Here is a 23,074-nt window from a genome sequence, read left to right as displayed (position 1 = left end):
GAGTAGGTTGTTAGCCCACTGCACCGAGCCGTCCCTAATTTAGTAGTGTAAGACTAGAGGGAAGGCAGCTAGTCATCACCACCCACCGCTAACTCTTGGGCTACTCTTTTACCAACGAGAAGTGGGATTGACCAACACTTATAACGCCCCCACGGCTGGGAAGGCGAGCATGTTTGGCGCGACTCGGGCGTGAACACGCGACCCTCGAATTACGAGTCGCACGCCTTACGCGCTTGGCCATGCCAGACCCTTATGATGACTAACAGAAATATTATCGTTACGTTCAGACACGAGAATGTATAATAACGGAATACTGATATAAAAGTAAATATTGACGAACTGCCTTATAATATAATATAACTGTTTTATTACCACATTGTGATAATGTACTAGATGTACTTTCTAGTGTCTTTAAAGAAACGTTAAATTAGGTGGCCTAGCGTGGCTTGGTTGTAAGGAAGCTCGACTCGCAACTTGTAGGTCATAGGTTCGGATCTCCGTCACCGTACATGTTCACACTTTTATTAGTGTGGAACGTGATGGGCAGTCCCAATATTCGTTGATAAAACAATAGTTTAAGAGTTGGCTACTGTTTCTACTAAATCACAAATGACTACAGCAAATAAGTCTTGTGTAGTTTTACGCAAAACTGAAAACTAATCAAACCAATATTCAGTTTATATCTGCATGCGTGTGTTTGTGTGTATACGTATAATAATACACACTTTCTATTGTTCTTCATAGGTTTTGTTCCATCGATCATTTATGTAGTAGTCTCGAGTACAGCGGTAAGCCTACTAAGTCTGCTAAAATCAGTGGTTAGTTTCCCTTCGAAGGTCTCAGCAGATTCCCTGATGTGGCTTTGTTATGAGAAAAACACACACACTCCTGTAGTTTCTCTTGACGAGGAATTATTAAATGAAACTAAAAATATATTATCCCATATTTCGAAATCACAAACAAAGTAACATGTGTGAACCAATAATATACGAGCTCATCAACGCCTGTGTGACGTTATCACTTCTTAGGCGATGCGCATTGATCTTTAGATCCTGGTATAGAATGTATGTGTTTATACATACGTGTACACGAGGTATGTTTCTTTATCAGTCTGCTCTTTATGTTGTTGATTAGAAAGCTGTCTAACTATGGATCTACCTGCATTACCATCCATCCTTCCTTGGTTTCTTTGCGCTGTTGCAGTAATCATCGGACTTTATAGGTGAATAAACAGTTTCTATATAACTTATGTTGAAGCGTGAATTCAACAGCTGTATACTATCGTTTTAAACAAAGTTTTATAAATTAAAATAAAACAAAGTTATATCTGAGTAATAAATTTTAAATGTCGGCAGTATTACGAAGTAAAGGTTAGTGTATAAACTTCTAGTTCTAAAAACCAGTGTCTGTAGATGGTTAGTTAGTTTCTTTTATATCTTATTATCTAGCTATCTCACCAGGAACTATGGATTTTGGGAATCAAAAGGAATTCCTACTGTTGAAACAAAATTTCCTTTGGAGAATTTATGGAAAGGGTACAAAACGGTAAGTAGAAACATGTGACAACAAGTTGTAACTGGTTAACTGGCTGTAATGGGTAAAGTTGTACAATGGAATATTTGTGGAATAGTCTCTTGCAAGGACTGAAACCTCGTTCAAAAATGGCAACTTGTTAAATGTATTTTTGTTAAGGTTTATTTTTAAATTTGTCCGTAGGTAATTAAAACGTTTATTATGTTTCCAGTTTAAAACTGAAACCAGTATTGTATCGCTACAGTCCATTCAGAGGCAACAATAGGTGTATGAAAATTCAAATTAACCAGCACCCTAGTATTAGTTTTATCTGTAAATGTTTAGTAACTTATCAAGTATACAAACCGTTACATAACTCTGCACTGCTATATTGATTAACGTTCTTGCACTAAAACACGCAAGCACACAAGGAGTGGCCATGGGTTATTTTATTTATATTACGAGGAAACCGGATGTGTGTACAAAAGATGAGTCCTATGAGTTGGATTTTAATGTCATTGAAACCAAATATGGAACCGGATTTATTGTTTTTGGTTCTTTTGTACTACAGTGTTTACAATGGTGACGAACACTTGAAATTCCTTTTATAGAATAGAGATAGATAAAAAAAACAAATTAAGCTTTCTGTTAAAGACATTTAGACAATTTCTATCGTAGGCGTCTCTGGTTTGAAAATAAACTATGACGTTTTAAAGGAGATTATTAGTAGAGTAGATGTAACGCACTGGTTTGATATAAATTACAAGAATGATCTTTGTTTAAAATGTTATTTCTGTCATTAGAATTAATGGTTTTCTGACAGAATTCGTGTTTGTGTTTATATTACAAATGAAGTTCAGTTTTCTTTGTTTAAATCTATGATCCTATATTTCACAATAAACTGACATGTAAAAACAAGAAAATATATTTCGTAAAAAATGAGACAAAATTGTTTTGATTGCTTGTTTCTATTTATCGCAAAGCAACACGATGGCTAGCTGCACAAGTCGTACCTAATTGGCAGTGTAAGGCTAGAGGGAAGGCAGCTAGTCATCAACACCCACCGCCAACTCTCAGGATCGCGGGTTCGAATCCCCGCTATACCAAACATGCTCGCCCTTTCAGCCGCGGGGGCGTAATAATGTGAAATCAATCCCACTTCTCGGTGGAAAAATAGTAGCCCAAGAGTTGGCGGTGGGACGTGATGACTAATTGCTTTTTCTCTAATATTACACTGTTAAATTATGGACGACCAGCGCAGATAGCCCTCGTGTAGCTTCGCGGAAAATGAAGGTCAAAGAATCAATAAACTATAAAAATAGGTAGATTATAGAAAATTGAATGTTAATTTTAAGTATTTAACATCACTGTTATGTTATCTCGTTATGATATTGGGAGAAGAATAGTTGTGTCAATTTGGTTTAAATAATATCCATTTTATATATAAATCCCGTTACTACCTCCCATTAAAAAAACACAAGTTACTAATCACTTTGGGCACGTTATAAGAGCAACTGTCAAACCCAATTATTTATTCTCACAAGGGTAGGCCTTCAGTTATCGATGCTGAAGAGCTGTTTTACTTTTAGTCTCCGACTTAAAAGTTATGGATGAATTCAGGAGAGTAGTCTTGTGTTGTTTAGTGTTAATTATAAAATGTATGGTAAAATATTTACGTGAATACGTGCATATCTGAACTGAAGCAGAGGTTTCTGAACTGTGGACTGCGTTCATAAATTAATGAAATTACTAATTACTGATAGAATACAATAAATACTGAAACACTATCAAACTAATATAGTGAAATATGTAAATCACAAATTAATAATTTTAATTAATATTAATTTCATCATGTAAATTTGTTGTGTGCTTGTCACCGTTGCCAGTTGATTTCTGTTTGGACTGACCAAATAAACTGGATGTATATAAATATAATAAATTTGGAGCCGGATCTTATTTGAAATAGTCGGACATTGACCCAGACATTCATAAGATGGTTTCAACATAGCAGTATCTTCCTTCACATTAACCTTCTCGCTAGTACAACGGTAAGTCTACGGATTTACGATGTTAAAATCAGAGGTTGGATTTCCCTCGGTTGGCTCTACAGATAGCCCGATGTAGATTTGCTTTTAGAAACATACACGCATTCAAGTTATAGTAAATCTTAATGTTTAATTTCCCAAATTTATATTTCTTTTCATTGTTCATTTCTTACAAATAGACACAAACTGAAGAGGAAGTAAAATACACACATCATAAAAACTAATTTTAATGGAAGGTGGTCCTCCAATAATGTGAAGAAATTGACGGGTTCTGTCTGTTGGAAAAATCTGGCAATCACTACACTATAAGTTTGTCATAAAGTTATTTACATTGTAATAACACTGACACAATAAATTTGAATTCTCAAATTTCAAGTTTTTATTTTGTGAATCAATAATAATTCTATTAAGAAGCTAAAGTTATTTGTATAATATAAAACAGAATGTACTAGTTTTAAGCAAATCACTTTTCATTTAGATTTATGAAAAATTTTTATTTTTGAGAACGCTGAATACTTCTAGTAGATCATTGTTTCATTTTGTAGCCTCTTCATATTGTGGAACAAGAGAATTATATGAAATATGGACGACTATACGGGTAAGTTTTCATATCACTTATTATACTATAACAGAACTCCTGCTTATATGATACTGGAAAAAAATTATTACGCGATATGCAATCCCCCAGTTTCCGGAAATCCTTATTCTATATGCCTGTAGATTTGCTGTAGGGGTCACTATTTTCCCTATTCGCCTCCGTTTCCCATCAGAAATAACTTTATTTCTCTCCATTCTTAAGATGCATATATGACTTCATAAATACATCGCCTTAGGATCTAATGCACGAGCGGTGAATAAATAAATATAATATTTACAACGTCTGTTGTACGTCCATGTAAATATTTCGAATGGTGTTCATAGCTCTTCAGCAAAGTTGGCATGGAGGCTCGTTATGTTCTTGGAAAAATACACACAATTTTGAAATTTTTCCTTTATATGTTTTTATGTGATTTTGTACCACTACTTCGCCCCTTTTGATGGATCTTCACCAAATTTTGCAAAAAAGGTTTGATTGATCCACAGGGAGATACATGGAAATTTACGGTTTCATATTTTGTGTTTTGTTGTTTTCATGGGCGTTTTGGTTTTTTTTTATTATGTATATATAAGCTTTTCATGTCTTAAGTAATCTTTTCATTGATCATAACTGTACATAACTTCCGTCGTTGATATGGGTACCACAGCTACTTATTCTAATAGTTGATAAAATAAGGAATAACACTGAGACTTCGACAACGTTCATAAAATGTTTTTAAAACAACATTGGCTTTTATGTAAAACAAATTAAATTTAACGTTGTATACATCAAAAAATAAACTACTCACTTATATTCCGCTATCATTACTTCTAGAGGTCAGAGGTCAGTTTTCTGGGTTTCCAAGATTTTATAAACGCTTCAGCAAAAAGTATTTATTCGAAGGTCTTTCTTACATTAGAATTAAAATCCATGGATACCACCATAAAAACAAACAAACAAACATAAACTGTTAATTATTTTTATGGATGATTTAGGCCCAACCTTTATGTTGGACAGATAAAGTTGAAATGAGCAGTAAGTGCCTAGTTTAGAGTACCACTTGAGTAGAAAGTCCTCGTTAACTGATCTACAGAAGTCGCTCATGTTGAAAGAACGACGTTTCGCATCACTGGCAAAGAACTCGTGATCGGGAAAACAAATCGCTTCGTTCACATGCTGGAATGATGGATCATAATATTTCAATAAACGATCCCTCTGTCATCATTACAGGACCTTCAGACCTTGAACTTTAAGTTAGTCATCGTTCGATCGTCGCTAAAGACTTTTCTCGTCTTACATAGGTCTTTACATGTGGAACAAATTTATGCACACTTAAAGCTGAACTGTTTGGTATCATATCTACAAGTTTCAGTTTACCCCTTAACGTAATAACAAATTTAACGAGTCATTAATTATACTATAGTTTCAGGTAATACAATATCTGTGTAACACTATTTACGGATTTCGCTACAGATGAAATAAATGCATTTCAAAACGTTGGAACATGATAAAAAATGTTTTGTTTTGTCAATCTCTTCATCTTCATTATTAGCTTGTACCATTTTAGTTTGTCCATGACATATGTCCAGTAGAGCTGCCCCACGGGTGTTTATATATCAGCTGGCTGGCTTCACCAGCCTTCGTGGTTTGTTAATTTTTCTTTTTATTCTGGTTCATTACAACGTAGGCATTCTCTACCATCTGTTAGGAAGCCAGTAGACCCGCCCTTTCCAAAAATGCTCCAAATTGCAATAAAACGAGATGATATATTTATTACCATGATATTATAGTATAACATAAAGACAAGCTTCATGACAAAATCTAAATTTAACGATGGCACTGAGAAATAAAACGAAAGTAACAACAACATTGGAAAACATAAATGTCTGTGGTAAAATATATGCATGTTGTTATTCGTTGCATGGTCGCAGTCTTTTTGGCCTGGGATCTGAAAAAGAAATGTTCATAAAGGTTAGGGAGCCCGGCATGGCCAAGCGTGTTGAGGTATTCGACTCGTAATCTGAGGGTCACGAGTTCGAATCCCCGTTGCACCAAACATGCTTGCCCTTTCAGCCGTAGAGTCGTTATTATGTGACGGTCAATCCCCCCTATTCGTTGGTAAAAGAGTAGCCCAAGAGTTGGCGGTAGGTGGTGATGACTAGCTGCCTTCCATCTAGTCTTACACTGCTAAATTAGGGACGGCTAGAGTAGATAGCCTTCGAATAGCTTTACCCGAAATTCAAAAGAAACAAACAAATCATAAAGGTTATGTGATTGGAGTTCTCTAGCCTTATAGAGATGTGTGTTGGTAGTGTTAGATGTGAGTCAATAGGCTGTCCTGACGTTTCTGAGTTGTTGATGCTAAAATAAGTTATATAGGCGTTTTTAACTGTTACACATTATCATGTTATCATATGGAATAGTATAGTTTAATCTTTGTCATATTTATTTTAAGCATTTTAGAAGAGAGACAATTTAAATTTAATTTTTTGCTAAAATTTATCCTCAAAATTTAAGGGCGTTAAGTTTGAGAATAACTTTTGTTTATTATTTCTTCGATTTGTGAAATACAGTTGTTTGTGATTTATGCAGTGTTACAACTACACGCCAGGTGTTGCACCATTTTATAACATTGTTTGAAGCAGTGCTTTTCAAACACAGATCCGTGAAATTCTGACCGGAGGTTCTAATAAAACATTTATCTGTTTGTTTTTACGCACAAAGTAACAAAAGAGATATCTATGCTCCACCCACCAGGGTTATCTGTATCCGGTTTGTAGCGTTTTAAGTCCGCAGACATTCCATTGTATCACTGGGGAACCACCAACAAAAAATAACAATAAATATTGGTTTTTGTTTGTTCAATTATTGTTTGCTGATCAGTCAAGGACTAAATATATTTTTTAAAATCACTACTCAGTTGATACACGGCGTACTGTAATCGTATACTAAATTACAACTTTTTCTTGATGAAATGAACTTAACAAGAAAACCCTGAGTAACTGGATTTCCTGGGTCTCATTATTTCCGAGATTTTATAATAGTGTCATGAACTGTATTTGTTCGAAGTTGTCTTTTGCATTATAATCAAAATCCATGTATACCCCCTAAAACGAAACACAAAAGTGTAAGCCTATAACTCTTTTACAGGACATGGTGAATAGATAAGGTTGGAATGGGCAGCAAGGGATTAGTTTGTAGTTACACTTGATAAGAAAGTCCTGGTTAACTAATCTACAGAAGTCGCTCTTGTTGAAAGAACAACGTTTCGCAACGTTTTCAAACAAACTTTCACCCAGAAGTCAATTCCTTTGGTACTTGTTTGATTGTTGTTGAAAATCATTATTTAGTTAATATACGGCATACTGTAATCGTATACCAATTTACAATATTATGTAAACAATTACTGTCACTTACTGATCACATATCAGTATAAATATATAGAAAAATAATATTCTGCCTCAGGTAATAACCAAACTTAAGATGGACTAGAACCCTTGTCTCTCACCTTAGTAAAAGGACGGTTATGATTTGTATCCATAACATTCAAAACTGAAACTCAGTCAATACTTTATGAAGTTTATTTTGTATTTATATTTTCAGGAATATGGCGAGTTGTGATTTTTTATTAAAGTTGTTAAAAAAAAAACATAAACAACAACAAAGGATGGAATATTTTCATATTGAAAATATTTCTTAAATCCTGGAATAAGAATACCTAATGCATTATTTGTTATAATTGTATTTTCATTGTAGATTTATATATTTTAATGTACCCTACCGGTTACTCAGCTGTAGATTTGAGAGCTTTCAACACAAAAAGACGGGTTTTGATAACTGAGGTGAGCATAGCACAAATAGCCTCTTGTATAGCTTTACACCAAACAACAATAAAAATAGAAATAAATAACAACAGCTTAAAATATCGTTTTTGTTCTGCCTGGTCTCTATACAATGAGCTAAACGCCCGAATGGTCAAAGTTAGTTGTCTTTGTTTCTAATAGCAAGAAGCAATAGCCTAAGTTTTTTATTTTACCAAGAAAAAAATTGCTTTATTGAATGAAACCTAAAAATATCACCTAAAAAATGAAAGAACTGATATTTTCCATTCACACATCAACAAAAAACGAGATAAAAGAAATACAATACTATTTTTTCAAGCAGTTGATGATCTCCTGACTGACACTCTGAATACAAAAAAATGTGGCCTTGTCACTCAGGGCTTATCTCTCTCGGTGTATAAGCTTACGATAAATGTTACTAATATTATGATTTGAAACTTAACCTTCGATATGATAAGATAAAATTGTCTATAGGTCTACCACAGAGCATACACGAGTGAAAACACTGTCACTTGTAAAGCTTTGTCCTTGACGAAATTGATTTATCAAAACTTGGCAATATAAATATATTTGCAAGCAAAATGTTTTCGTGAATCAGTTTAACTGGGCTCATTTACATAACCCTCATGTAGCTTTCTGATAAATTCCAAACAACCCAAGTCAAATAAAATCCTTTCCAAAAAAAGACCAAAGTTTGTTAACAGAACAAAACCAATTAAAAATACTGATATGTTCGATTTCATTTCAACTTCCGGCTGTTGTAACTTGATTTGTTTAATCGCGTATCGAAATGATTTTAACATAAGATACTCCAACGTGTAATATTGGAGCTTTTCTGTCTTTACATGTGAAATTTACATTTGTAGACAACCAATAAATTACAATAACACAATGTTCCAAACAACTGTCTTTACTGCAAGCACTAACTAGAATTTCTGAACAACATAATAATTATACAGACTTGTGTATCCAAAATGTTATCACATGACATCATATTTAATTAACTAACTAGTTAGTGCACCCAGAAATAAGACTTATTATACATTATGTCATTAAATGGAGTTTTTAAAAATAATAATAATTGTGTAAAGCAGTATTAATATTACGTTAATGATTATTCTTGACGACAGACTACTGAGAAGTGAATCTTAAACATTATACAAAGGGAACAAGAAATTTCGTTTCGTTTCTTGAGTCTTGGTTGGTTTGTTTCACCTTTTTATTTCTTTGGCTGTCAGAGTTCTATTTCATCTCTACATAATATTTCCTGTGGATAATTTTACATTTATTTGCTGGACATCATTATGACACCAAACAAACAAAATGTTTCTGTGAGTACCCTGTAAATGCAATCTTAATCCGTCTTAGGGTTAATAATCATCCATTACTATTATTTAATAGAATTATCTTACTTTTCATTTCAGGTTCTATGAGGGAACACAACCAGTTCTATCTCTTGCAGAACCACATTTACTGAAGACCATGTTAGTGAAAGATTTCCACATTTTTACAGATCACAGAGTAAGTCACATAGTTTTATTTCAGTCTTGTATAAACATACACATGATTCCATACATATTTTAATAACAATATTATATTATAGTGATACATTCGCTGAACAATTTTATTTACATTAAAAACATCAAATTTCTGTTCTTGACTAAAGTAGAAAAAAGGTTAAATCAAACAATTCGTCTTACAAAACAACAAATCATGTTTATAATAATAACATGAAAGTTATAATATTTCTTTCAATACAAATTATTCATTATTTTTCTATGATTTTTCTGCTTTTCACTTAGGAGTTATTTTCTAAATTCTTTTTTTTTTTATTAAAATTGTTATACATTTATTAAGTGTAGAAATATCCTGTAGGCGGCGTACTTATATAAATTTAATTTCCTTTCACACTTTGTTTGTCTTTGCTAACTCGCAGATGTAGTAACTACTATCATAAAATGCAGAACTTAAATGATGTATATTAATAACCTTCGGACTTTCAAGTGCTCTCACTACCTTTATACACCCATATCAATGTTGTCTATACACAGTGTTGTTTTTGGACTAGGACTTTCACTTTGGACACTCGATAGCAGACAACATGCTTTTCGCTTTAAAAGGTGATTCCTGGAAGCGAGTCCGAACCATCATTACACCTGCTTTCACTTCGGGGAAAATGCGTAAGGTATGGTATCTTATATTTATGGCAAAACTGTTTAGACTACCTACCACCGTCCCTATTTTGTAACTATCCACCAGAGAATAGACAGCCATTTAGATGCACCTATCAACTACGTAAAGGAATTGACTGCCATTCTTATAACGCAGCTATTGCTTACTAAAGAACCTGCTCGCCTGCTTAGACACCAGTACAGAGGCATTTTGCTCCCTTTTGATACTAAGCAACATAGCTGACAGTGTTTTAGGTATAACATCATACCATTAAAGGGTTTTATTTTATAACTGATTTTAACTCCAGTTTTCATAAAGAATATACAAAGATGAAATTGGTAGTAACTGTCTAGTACAGCATGACTCTTTTAGAGGAAGTCTTGGAGAAATATTTTACAAAAGTAGCACCCATGAAAAGGACGTTGTTTCACAAGTCTTCCGGTCGGAACTAAAGACGGAAGAGGCAGATCACGCTGAACTAGACACTTGCTGATAATTTCACCTTTGTTTGTTCGTTGAGAAAGGATTTTTTTTTCTGTATGGGCCCAACATGGTGACGTGGTTAAGGCAATACACTCGTCATCTGAGGTTCACAAGTTCGAATCCCTGTCACCTCAAACATGTTTGCCCTATCAGTCATGAGGGCGTTACTGTGTTCCAGTCAATCCCACTATTCGTTTCTAAAAGTGTAGCCCAGACGTTGGCGGTGTGTTATGACGACTATCTGTCATCCCTCTAGTCTTACATTTCTGGTAAAATAGGGAAAATATTATTTCAGAATTGAGTTAGAGGATCGATCTGTAAAGTTTGAACAAAACAGATGATCCAGTGAGTGTGTATGTGTTTGTCAACAAACAATCCTTGTTTTATGTAAACCAACATATTTGTTATGCACAACTTTCATATTACAACATCATCATTTCTCTAACTTTCTCTCAGGAAAAATGTTTGGCATCTGCCCAATACAAAGAGTCGCTATTTATTTCATTATATATTTCCCAGCAATGAATTATATCCCAATTCCCCACACTCAAGACTGGTGTTCTGTCAACTGACAAAAAGGACTATTAAATTATAGCGCCACCTAGTAAGACATTTTGTAATTGTTAGAAGAACTCGCAAAATAAATACTTGCAGTGACCAGAAAGGTAAGGCAAAGAAATATAATGGACTTGAATTTTTAATACAAATAATTATTTGTTTATTGTAAATTTATATTACTTGTTCTTATGACATTTTTACCTTTTTTGTTTTGTTTTAACGTTGAGAAAACGTTGATTCTCGGCTATAAAGATGATCACAAAGATTTTTTTTTTTATAAGAATGGCACAAGAGCTGTATGTAAAAGCTGTGTGTCCAGGTACTAGTATATCAGTTCAGTATTAAGACAGCTAGCGCATGTTGTCTTTGTGGTTTTGAGTGAAGTATGTTAAATGTAATTAGAAAGATGTAAATACTAAAACTCTGGTATATATGGGTGACAACTATTGTAGTTACTGGTAATGATAGTGTAAATCAAATATTGGATTTGTCACTTACAACAGTCAATGTTTCCCTTTTTAAAGCTTTTACCACTTCACCATGATAAAATTATTCCGGTTAAGTTATAAGATAAGTTATAAGGTTGTATTATTATTGTTTGAAACTTAGAAGGTAACAATGGCAAAGAAAGATAATTATTAAACTTATAATAATGTTAAACAACTTTGATGTTGTTTATACTTGATATAAATAGTATTAGAAATGTATTACCGTAAATATAGTTGTTTGGTTTACTGTACTTGATTCTTTATAGATGCAAAGTTTACTGCTTGAGTGTGCTGACACATTAACTGAAAACTTTCTAAAGGCTGCAGAAAATGGAAAATCTATTGACTGTAAAGGGTAAGATGTTGGAGATAACTATCTACTGAAGATATTGTATTGGTTCTACTTCATCTTCATGGGTTATAATTGTTAAAATGTGCAGCTTTGTACAATAAACTTAAACCCGTTTTGAATACATTTAAAAATACAAATGATTGTATACATTATATGAAAAGAGTTTTCGAAATTCACCATACAATCCGTGTCACCATGTTTTGTAATGCTTTATCTAATAACCACACCGCTCGATAGCAACCTTGCAGACAAGTCTCCACATTAATACGTTCAGTAGAAAGGCTATAATGTCCTAAGCTCACCATCCCCCTCTTATTGGTTTGCATAATCTATGTAGGAAGACAGTTTTAAGTACACATTTAGAGATTCAGATCGCTCTCAAATGTATAGATGTTTAGTCCAGAAACTTAAACGGATTGTTCCTGCAAAAACAGCTTGAATACCAGTTTTTTCTCTATCTCTTCAAGGCACGCAACTGTTGAATGGATGTGACGTGAATGGAACTTTTCTACTTGTGACTTATGTCACTTTCTCAAACGAAAATCTTTATTTATTATATCGCATAAAGTTTTCTGGGACGTGTGAACATCTGCTACTTACCCATGTATTCATGTATTCTGATCTGTGATACGACTTGTATTTTTCTCTATGGTTTTGGTTTCCCAAGTTGATCCCTATTGTTTATTTTTCATTTTCATTACGAACAAGGTATGTTACTGTTTTGTAAATTCTAAATACCCGATCTAATCTAGTGGCTCAGCTGAAAGTAATCAGGCAAAGGATTCTAGAATTTTAGTTTTGATACCCTGCACATAATATTAAATATATGACAAGAAAGTAACCTTGAACTATAAGAATACATTTCGCTCATAATTCTTTTAGACTTGTATGCACCGAATGTAGTAGAATACATCTCATTTGACATTTGTTTAAAGATGTGACATGGTTGATCAACGTTTAAACATCTTAATGTACATCCAAATACTACTATATAATCTATACTAACTCGTCTCCATGTTAACTGTATAAACACCGTAACTCCTAAATTGTGACACACATTTCAGAAGTGATATTTTGGTATCTTAAAACTAAAAAAACCTCACAACCACCTATAAGCTATTCTAGTTTGTCATAACACTAACTGCCATCAAATCACTGTTAATGTTTGGCATGTTCTCTTTAATACATGTTTGAGAATCATAAGTAACATGCAGTGCTTAATACTTCACAAATAAGGAAAACAATCACCTCTTTTGTTCCCAATTAATAGCTATCTAAACGTTAAGTTTGTGTTTAATTAATAGTATGTAATTCTTTTACATCGACTATTGACTTTACTGTACTGATATATTATGTTTTGTTATTATTATTATTATTTACAAAATTGAAACAAAACCTGACTGTGGGTACAAAGATCAATGTAGTGGGTGACTTACTGGGGTGGGGTTGGTTAGCCACCTTCTTTTATATTGTTTTAAAACGTTGTCACATTCTCTCAGGTATCTTTTAAAATGTGTCTGTGGAATCTTACCATATGATTCGGGTTTTTCTGCAGTATTAAAAGCTAGCTGCTTTTGTCTCTAGTCTACCAGTTCAACACTATGGAACGACTAACACATGAACAACTTGAAAAGCTTGAAATGAATATATGGAATAACAAATATTTTTCAGTTGTTATTCTAATTAAACAATGATTGTTTGTACTTTGGTTAGGTTTAATGTTTAAGGAACGTACGTAAGCTAAACTACATTTAGAATAGGTACCTATGGCAACAAAACTGTAGAATACACTGACCATTTAGATAAATATTATTTATTTACAACCTTAAGATTTTGAACATTATATTTTCCTCACAATGTTTCCCATAACAGTGGAAACAATGAAGAACACCTTTGAGAGAGTTTATGTTTATCGAAATGTTTTAGTGATTTATTTACAGAAGTCACAAGTGCTGTGCAATGTTGAACAATAGATGTCTCGTTTTTCCCAATAATTATGAGTAGGTTTAAGACAGAACCCCATAGATCTTGAAATTACATTGTTTGAAACTATATATGTTTATACACACACACACACGACCCAAATAACTTGATGATCTATGACTGATTATAAAAAGACATCAATCCATTAACTGTGGCTGACGATAGAAGAATTTTCATTTAGAAATTAGCAGAGAAAGTGAATATTTGGAAAAGTCCTGGACCGATCATTCTGAGTGACATTTCTGGTATGAGTAAGTTTCGTACCAGTTTGGTTACAGAAATGTTATCGTCAGAGCGAAGATGGACCCGAGTTCTGTCAAACTAATTTCTATTCAAAACGTTTCATTATTTTGTCGTTAGTGTTATAACTGTGGATTGAACGTGGGTTCAATACTTTAATCAAGATAGAAAAATTCAAAGTTTGCAATGGAATCTCTCAAGTTCATATACCTTCTCTGCAAGGAAAGTAAAGTCATCAATTCTTTGGGATGTCAAACGTTTTAGTAGTTGATTATTTGGAGATGTCTAAATCTTTCATAGTAGATTATTGTATATGGTAAATCAACAACTATTAAGAGAAATAAAATAATAGAAGACGATTGCTGATAAATAGGTGTAATGTTCCATTAGGACAAGAGGAGAATGTGCTGTTCCGTCAGAACATTGTTCTCTTCTCACAAAGAGCAATCTTATGAATACAATGCCCCATATCGTACACTAGTCTTTTACTCACTTGCTGTAACTTCAAGTGACAATTTTTTTTCGGTAACCTACAAATCTGTCTGAAATGCCAAAGATTTCAGATTATCAATGATCTAACCCGTGAAGTGTAATCACGGACCGAACAACAGAGAAGAAGAATTCTTTCAAAAGGTCATACAGGCCTTACAATATCTCAAGAACGAGTCTACAGACTCACTAGGTAATGATGAAAGTAAATCATAGTTGAAATAGTATTTAATTTTTAGGTTGAATCCCGGGTTTTTCTACCAGTTCTCGTATTTTAAATTGCAAATGAGTGATTTTACTCAGTTGGTTTGATCAGTTCTTTGAAACAAAAGTTCAAATATAAGAAAAATAAAAGACATTAATGAGTATTAAGAAATATTTGGATCATAACAACAGTTATATGTAATTTTTGGGGTAAAAACACCTTTAATAGCTTTCTATATCTTTTTATTACCATTTTAATTTATTTTCCTTGAAAAAGTTCAAATTCACAAATAATTAAAGTTTTTTGTGTTTTCTCTTCCATTCAGTTATTTTGGAGCATTCACCATGGATGTGATTGCCAGCTGCGCTTTTGGAACTAAAACAAATGCTCTCAGAAACCCTGACAATGCTTTTACTAAAACTGCCAAAGAAGCTTTTAGTTCTGCTAACAGATGGCGATTTCCTACTTGCACGTGAGTAGCCAGTTGGTATAGTTTGAATAAGAATTAACATAGCGTTATGCCCAGCTTTCAAACAGGATCTCTTTCTGAATCAGAATCACTTCAGTGGCACGGATAACATGTAAGAATGCAGTGATGTATTGGATTTGGGGGCCATTATAATGTGAACGATCAATCCCACAATTCACTGGTTAAAGAGTAACCCAAGGGCTTGGCATGGCTGAGCTTGTTAGGTCGTTCGACTCGTAATCTAAGAGTGGCGGGTTCGAATTCCGGTCGTACCAAACCATCCTCGCCCTTACAGCCGTGGGGCGTTATAACGTGACGGTCAATCTCACTATTCGTTGGTAAAAGAGTGACCCAAGGGTAGGCGGTGGGTGGTGATGCCTACCTGCCTTGCCTCTAGTCTTACACTGCTAAATTAAAGACGGGTAACGCAGACAGATAGCCCTCGAGTAGTTTCGCGAGAAATTCAAAAACAAACAAAAACAAGTAACCCAAGAGTTGGCGATTGGTTGTAATGATTAGGTGCCCTTTTCTGGTCTTCCACTGATATTTAACATTTACTGGATTGAAAATTAAACAACACATCTCATCGCGTTCCAGGAGATTTACAGTTTCTTGAAATGTCCAACACTCCCTTCGATATAACATTCATAAGCGTAGCCAAGTAATACTCAAAATATTATAGCTGTGTTTTTAATTGTTAAGCAAAACTTTTATAAAAAGCTCATGTATATTTTGAAATGTATGAAAATAATATATTGTCTAAGTTACACAATAACGTTCTAATGAATTACCTTTCTTCTTTTAGTTGCCTTCCCTAGCATCATGAAACTGTTCAAAATCTCCATGATCGACCCATCGGGTATGGAGTTTTTCAAGAAGTTGACTCTCAAGATAATTGACCAACGTAAACACAGTCCTGAGGTAATTAATATTTAATCTCTATTTTGCAGGGGTGTTTGGGAGTATTATTATGTGTCTTAAAATAAAAATGATAACAATGACATTTACTCAACATTAGTTAATAATTTCCCCACTTTTTCTTCAATAACAAAAGGTTTTCGATGGTTTCAGACAAAGCGAATAGACTTCCTTCAGTTGCTACTAGAGACCATGGACAACAAACTGCAGAACTCCAAAGAGGACATTAAAAATGTCAACAATTACGGATACGAAGAAGAAAATTTTAAATTCTTCAACAACAAGTTACAAAATAAATGTGAGAAAATTTAAAAATATGGTCATACATGACGTAGAAGATCAAATGTAATAGTTTGAGTTTTGTTTTCACGAGTTGTCAAACACATTTTGACAAATGTTATTTGTACGATCTAACTGACGATTGTAATAATTTACAGAAAGTGTGAAATCGTTATCACTAAGTAGCTAAGCAGGTTAAAAGAAGTAAAATAATTTTTAAGATTTTGGTTGGAATTGTGACAATTCGTGCATGATGGTCTTCGAGCATTTAAACCACGAAGTTAATTTTACGTCAGGTGAATATAGTTTGGAACCATAAACAGTAATGTTAACGACAGGAATATAAATACTGTTAAACTTTAATTTTGGTTGATTCGTAACATACTGATTAGTGTTCATTCATACTTTTTAAATATTTTTAAGGTTGTAATATAATACTGATAACCAATGATAATATTGAAATACGTTTAGGTTTTATTTAGGTACACTCTTTCTGACTCTTTTCTTTTACCAAATAGTTTGTTGGTAAACATAAAGCTACACAATTGATTCATCAAACCATGAATGTTAGCATTATAAGCCTTTAAGAAAAGTATTTATATTATATAACAAATTCTACACCATCAGTAGTTAACTAATCCTGTTTCCACCTGTACAAGCTCAAGCTAATTTATTTAAGTTCTTACTGATTGATTGAATTTACTCGTTTTACGCGTGAGAGAAAGTTCGAAAAAAATTCGATTTATATATCTTTACGTTATTGAATTTGTTATTGAACATGAACAAATAATATTTATATTATATAATTACTATTCTAGATTTGACCCAAGACGAGCTTGTTGCTCAATGCGTTATATTCTTCTTGGGTGGTTACGAAACTACGGCTAGTGCTTTATCATACATTGTGTATCTGTTGGCTTTAAATCAGGATTGCCAAAATAAATTATATCAGGAAATTGATGAAACCATACCTTCACAGGTAAGCCTATAATTTATTATGAAAGCAGTAATAAGATGTTGTGTGTATAAAACACCAAGTTAATAAAAGAAAAATATTCCAGTAAAAAAAGAGTTTATCGAATCACAAAAGTATAAAAAAAGAGAGAACAATATTACTACATAAACCATTAAAACAAGTTCCTTCAGTTTACTATGAAATGTGAATCCTGTTAAATTATGATGATTGAAAGGGGTATTATGGTAAGAGTGTCATAAAATTTCAAAGTTTGTTTAATACAAGTGTGGTATAGTGAGAAATTTGTTCCTTATATTTTAGAAACTGTCGAATATAATTTCTTTCATAATTTAGAATTAACGCATAATTTATTTCTCCAATCAGACTGTGTATATACGGATATAATGCAGAAACGTTGTCGTATGTTAAAGACAGAATTTTAACTGAATTAAAGTGTAAAACTTGTATGGTCTAGGAACACGACACTTACGAATCTGTCAGCTCTATGAAATACTTGGATGCAGTTGTATGTGAAAGTATTCGAATCTACCCTCCTTCATCACTGTAAGTAACAGCTAATATCGTATTAGAGATTTTATAAATATTTGATGTAACACGAGACGTTAGGACCTGTACATAACCATGAGACAGTTGTAAACAGTGCTTGCACAACAAAACGAACTCGCAGAAATGGATTATTGCATGTTATTAAATAGTCTACTCTTACCTTCAGTTATTCCAAACAAAAAATATGTTATTAAATACTTACCTTCAGAAAAAACTAAATATTTATCTTAGATATTTCATTACTTTACGTTCAATAAACCACTCTTTCAATTGTTTATCTGTTTCCTATTCTCACATTTTACTATATTTTTATCTAAACATTTTCAAATTTCATGAACTATCAGTTGTCAAACGATATTTAAAAGTAGTACAGTTACTGATCTTTGCCAGGTTTTGTTTCGTTTTTGAAATTCGCTCGAAGCTACAAGAAGGGTATCTGCGCTAGGCGTCCCTAATTTAACAGTGTTGGGCTAGAGGAAAGGCAAATAGTCAACACCGCCCACCACCAACTGTTGAGCTACTCTTTCACCACCGAATAGTGGTATTGACCATCACATTATGACAACTCGACGGCTGAAAGCAAATATTCTAATATCAGGTTATTTGAAAGGTAACGGTACATTTTTATTTTATTTTCAAAATATGTTATCAAACTTTACAAAAACTAACGGAATTCAGTACTGGAAAAAAAGAATTAATATAAAAAAAGAGAAGTTTCACTCCATCTGGTGTTCCAAAGATAAACTAATACTAATTTGCGATGAGTACTGACAGAAATACCTTCTGTTAGATATCGTTTATATTTGTTTCCATTCTAATTTTCTGGACTTTACTACACAATTATTTAATTCAACCTATAAAAACACCATTTCCAGTTAAAATACATTTGATTTTAGGTTTAAATTAGGTTTAATTGTTTCATTTTGTTTAACAAATTATATCCTTCTGTAACATCAGTCCGAGTGACAAATACAAAATACAAAAAACACGATTAAGTCTTAATAATTTATCTGTATATTTTCATTATTCTGACCTCATTTTACATGTTGGCTTAACATTAGGTTCAAATTATGTTCATGTGGGAAGATCTGCCTAGAATGAATTAAAACAAAAAGTCAAGAAATACATTGAACATATTTTATTAGATCAAATATAACTTTTAGAGACCATTCACTGTTATGCTGTTACATTTTACAATTTCAAATAGCCTGATTCTATAACTTTAGTGATAGCCTGGAATTTCGCAATGCATATTTAACAGTATAAGTTAAATGCATTTCTAAACATAAATTTAACTTTAACAAACGTTAATATTAAAATAAATACACAATGTTTAATGTGATTTGATTGGTAACATCTTAAATGTTATAAAGTAACTTACTAGATCTTATTGTTTAACTGTTACATAGAGCTTATTTAATTATTTTTACAGTGGGGAAAGATGTGCTTTGGAAGATTATACGTTTGATGATATAGGGCTGACTATACCTAAAGACACACCAGTGAGGTTCCCAATATACGCCATGCACCATGACCTAAAAACTTTCCAGACCCGGAGAAATTTGATCCAGACAGGTAGTGGCATATTTTATTTAAGACAGAAAGATAACAGCTGGACTTACGTGCAACAACTGTTTTTCTATGTAGTCCAGACAAGTATGAATTAGTTTTATCCGAACTGGATGGGCAACAGCTATTTTATTTTGCTCCAGACAAGTGACAAGTGTTGTTTTTAGGACAGGTAATATTTCTTTTGCAGTGGTTCCGAAAAGTAAGTGTTGGCTTCATGTGACATAGACAGGTAACAGGTGGTTGTCATTTAATAACATGGTGTGACGTTACTTTTATATTTAGTTGTTCTATTGCTCAATTGCTAAGTATTTAATTAGTTAAAAATCGCTTACCTCAGAACTGCAGTTACAATTAAAACATCGGTTAAATACAAGAGTTACCTCTTAAGATAAAGACCAAAATTTATTACAGACAACATTCTGATAACTGACGTTATAAGTCAGAACATTATATAAAGAGTGAAAACATGGATGTTTTGTTTATTGTTTCTTAACTTTATTAAAACAGATTTATTTCACTATGAAGTTATACACTAGTAAAATGTAATATAGTTATATGTGTTGGAAATACTGGTTGAACTTGACTATTAATGTGTGTTAAGAAGCAAAGATAATTTTCATATCTTCAACCACGTGTGCTTATTTCCTTGATCAGAAGTGTACACATTTTAGACATCTGGACACAAATTTACAGATTGTGTCTTTACATTAACCTTGTGAACAAAATAATTTACGCTTATTTCAATACTTTTCTTTACAATCGAGGTACTAGGCCAGGCTGATTGTATCTTCTATAAAATAATGTGGAATAAATATTGAGTGAAGTAAATAAGTGGTTGAACATTTCAATTACATGTTTAAGAAATTCATTTCGTAATTTGTCCATTACTATTATTCTTTTGTTTTAGAAAATTTCAAATTTTGAAAGTCAAAATAAACTTCTTGTACATACAGATTTCTGCCTGAGAACAAATCCAACATTATACCATACACTTACATGCCATTCGGGGCTGGTCCCAGGAACTGTATAGGAATGCGATTCGCTCTAATGGAAATAAAATTATGTTTGGTCCACATTCTACGTCATTTGCGTTTTGTACCTTGTTCTGAAACTAAGGTAAAGTAGAGTTTTCTTTATTTTACATAAAACGATCCTTTATTTTTGTAGATTGAGAAATTAAGAAAGTAGCTATATGTAAATAAAAAAAATATTTTCATTGATTTTGTTAAGCCATATGGCTTAAGAACACTGTTACTTTAGTGATTAAAAGTTGTTATTGTTTTTTACAGATGATTTATATCAATTTAGAACATTGTGACTTTTGTAATTAAAAGTTGTTATTGTTTTTTACAGATGCTTTATATCAATTTAGAACATTGTTACTTTAGTGATTAAAAGTTGTTATTGTTTTTTACAGATGATTTATATCAATTTAGAACATTGTGATTTTTGTAATTAAAAGTTGTTATAGTTTTTTACAGATGCTTTATATCAATTTAGAACATTGTTACTTTAGTGATTAAAAGTTGTTATTGTTTTTTACAAAGTTGTTTGTCTATTATAAAGATTTAAAATTCGATTTAATGTACTATTACTTTGGTCATAAAAGTTTTTTAAAAATAAATATTTTTACACATTGTGCTTTATTTTGAGTCTTTGGGTTTGATAGTTTATTTAGAAAGATATCGAGATATTATCTGAAAATAACAACATTTCGAATCTTATATTACTTACAGTTTAACTTAGTTTCATAACTTAAAATTGTATAGCACTAGTTGATAATCCTATAACTTCGAAGATTAGCAGCAAATAAAGCTGTATTCTGTGTGAGGCGTAGTTCATCCGGAATCCGATTGACAGTAAATTGTCAGAATCCAGAAAATCCTTTAGATACACCAAATCTTGATTATTCTTATATTTATTATGTGTTAACTTGTTATTGTTGTTCTCGAATTTCTACAAGTGATCTTACCTGAATTGGCATCATCGATGTTAAATTCACTTTAAATATTATCACCATTACGGATATTGACCAGTCTTTATATATTCTTACAGACTGTTTCCTGATCTCTTTTTATGGTATTAGGATCTGTAAGTTCTTTCATCTAAATTCGTTCAACTTTGTAGACAGTACGAATTGTGTTTCTCAACTCAATGGTGTATTCTTCGTGAGACTACTTAGATCCATATTGGTACTGGGATTGCGTAAATCTGCTCTCTGAATATAATTATTGGACTTGTACTCTCTGTATTGACCTACTAACGTCGGTACTCCGTATTGGACTATTTGTGTCGGTACTCTATGTTGGGCTATTTAGGTTTATACACAGTATGGGGCTATTTAGGAATATACTCTGCACAGGACATCTTTGATCTGCAGTTTTAATGTGATAGCTTGAATACACACTGTATATGGAGCTTTGATTTATGGCATTACATGGATCTGTACTTGTATGAGAGTGCTTTGATTTCTATTCGTTGTGGGTCTACGTACAACCATCATTCGCAGGAAATCCACTGAAAAAGTATGTGGTAAACTGAGATCTTTTTTTTTGTAGAATATATGCTGTTAGTAAATAAATGTTCATATGTTGTAACTCTTTAGTATATGTGGTAAATAAAATTATGCGAGTTTTTTAGCTACACCGTGTATATAATACATACAACATTATTGAAATAATGCTTGATTAACTGATGAATGGTGACCACTCTCCACTATTTCTCAGTTGTTTTACAAGTTACTTTTATAAACGTATTTCATATTTAGTGTTTGTATCCTACAGGTTCCTTTGAAATTTGTTCCAGCAGTCGGATTAATCCAAGTCTCTGACGTCACTCTCAAGGTTGAACGTAGAAACGGACATTCATATTAAAAGATAGCACCTGACCATCCAATAAGAACAACGTGTTTTATATTTCAGGCTCTTATCTGTTGATTGACAATGAGGTTCTTGTTATGTTTGTTACAAAAAATAGAAATATTTCTAATAGTGACATTTTAAGCTTGCTTCTGTTATTAAATATAAATGATTGTTACTTTTGGTTGCCAGTGTGGTTAGGCTTAATATTTTATGTAATTCAGTATATTGCTATATGATATATTTATATTAAGGATGTTATTATAAATGATAAATTAAGAAGATAAAGTATAGTAATGTTTATAGTAAACAAGTGATAAACTAACGTTTATGTATTTGTAACAAACATTGTTTTGATAATTTTCTGAATAAACTCTTCCTAGATGATAATAAAAAGTTTCTCCTTATTGTGATTTATTATCTTACATAAAACTTATAATTAACACAGATTCTGTGCCATTGTAGTTTGTTAGTTTACTTTTCCTAATAAAGAAATTTTGAAAATTACTA

At 32.5% G+C, this 23,074-nt stretch overlaps 1 protein-coding gene and 1 pseudogene across 2 annotated transcripts in view; both read left to right on the top strand.

Annotated features, from left to right (window-relative positions):
• Nucleotides 1–23,074, top strand: part of LOC143247948 (cytochrome P450 3A8-like) — a 64,676-nt gene that overhangs the window by 16,954 nt on the left and 24,648 nt on the right. The window lies entirely within an intron of this gene.
• LOC143247877 (cytochrome P450 3A8-like) lies at nucleotides 1,011–22,960 on the top strand (annotated as a pseudogene). Its single transcript, XR_013026736.1, has 14 exons — nucleotides 1,011–1,222; nucleotides 1,449–1,545; nucleotides 4,103–4,155; nucleotides 9,401–9,497; nucleotides 10,045–10,161; nucleotides 11,944–12,032; nucleotides 15,272–15,418; nucleotides 16,210–16,336; nucleotides 16,487–16,631; nucleotides 17,431–17,591; nucleotides 18,043–18,131; nucleotides 19,567–19,709; nucleotides 20,660–20,822; nucleotides 22,490–22,960. The product of XR_013026736.1 is annotated as a cytochrome P450 3A8-like (transcript).

Source organism: Tachypleus tridentatus, chromosome 3 (genome assembly GCF_004210375.1).
Source record: "Tachypleus tridentatus isolate NWPU-2018 chromosome 3, ASM421037v1, whole genome shotgun sequence".
Taxonomy (NCBI): domain Eukaryota; kingdom Metazoa; phylum Arthropoda; class Merostomata; order Xiphosura; family Limulidae; genus Tachypleus; species Tachypleus tridentatus.
Note: the sequence above shows the minus strand (reverse complement) of the source record. Positions and strands in the feature narration are given on the sequence as shown.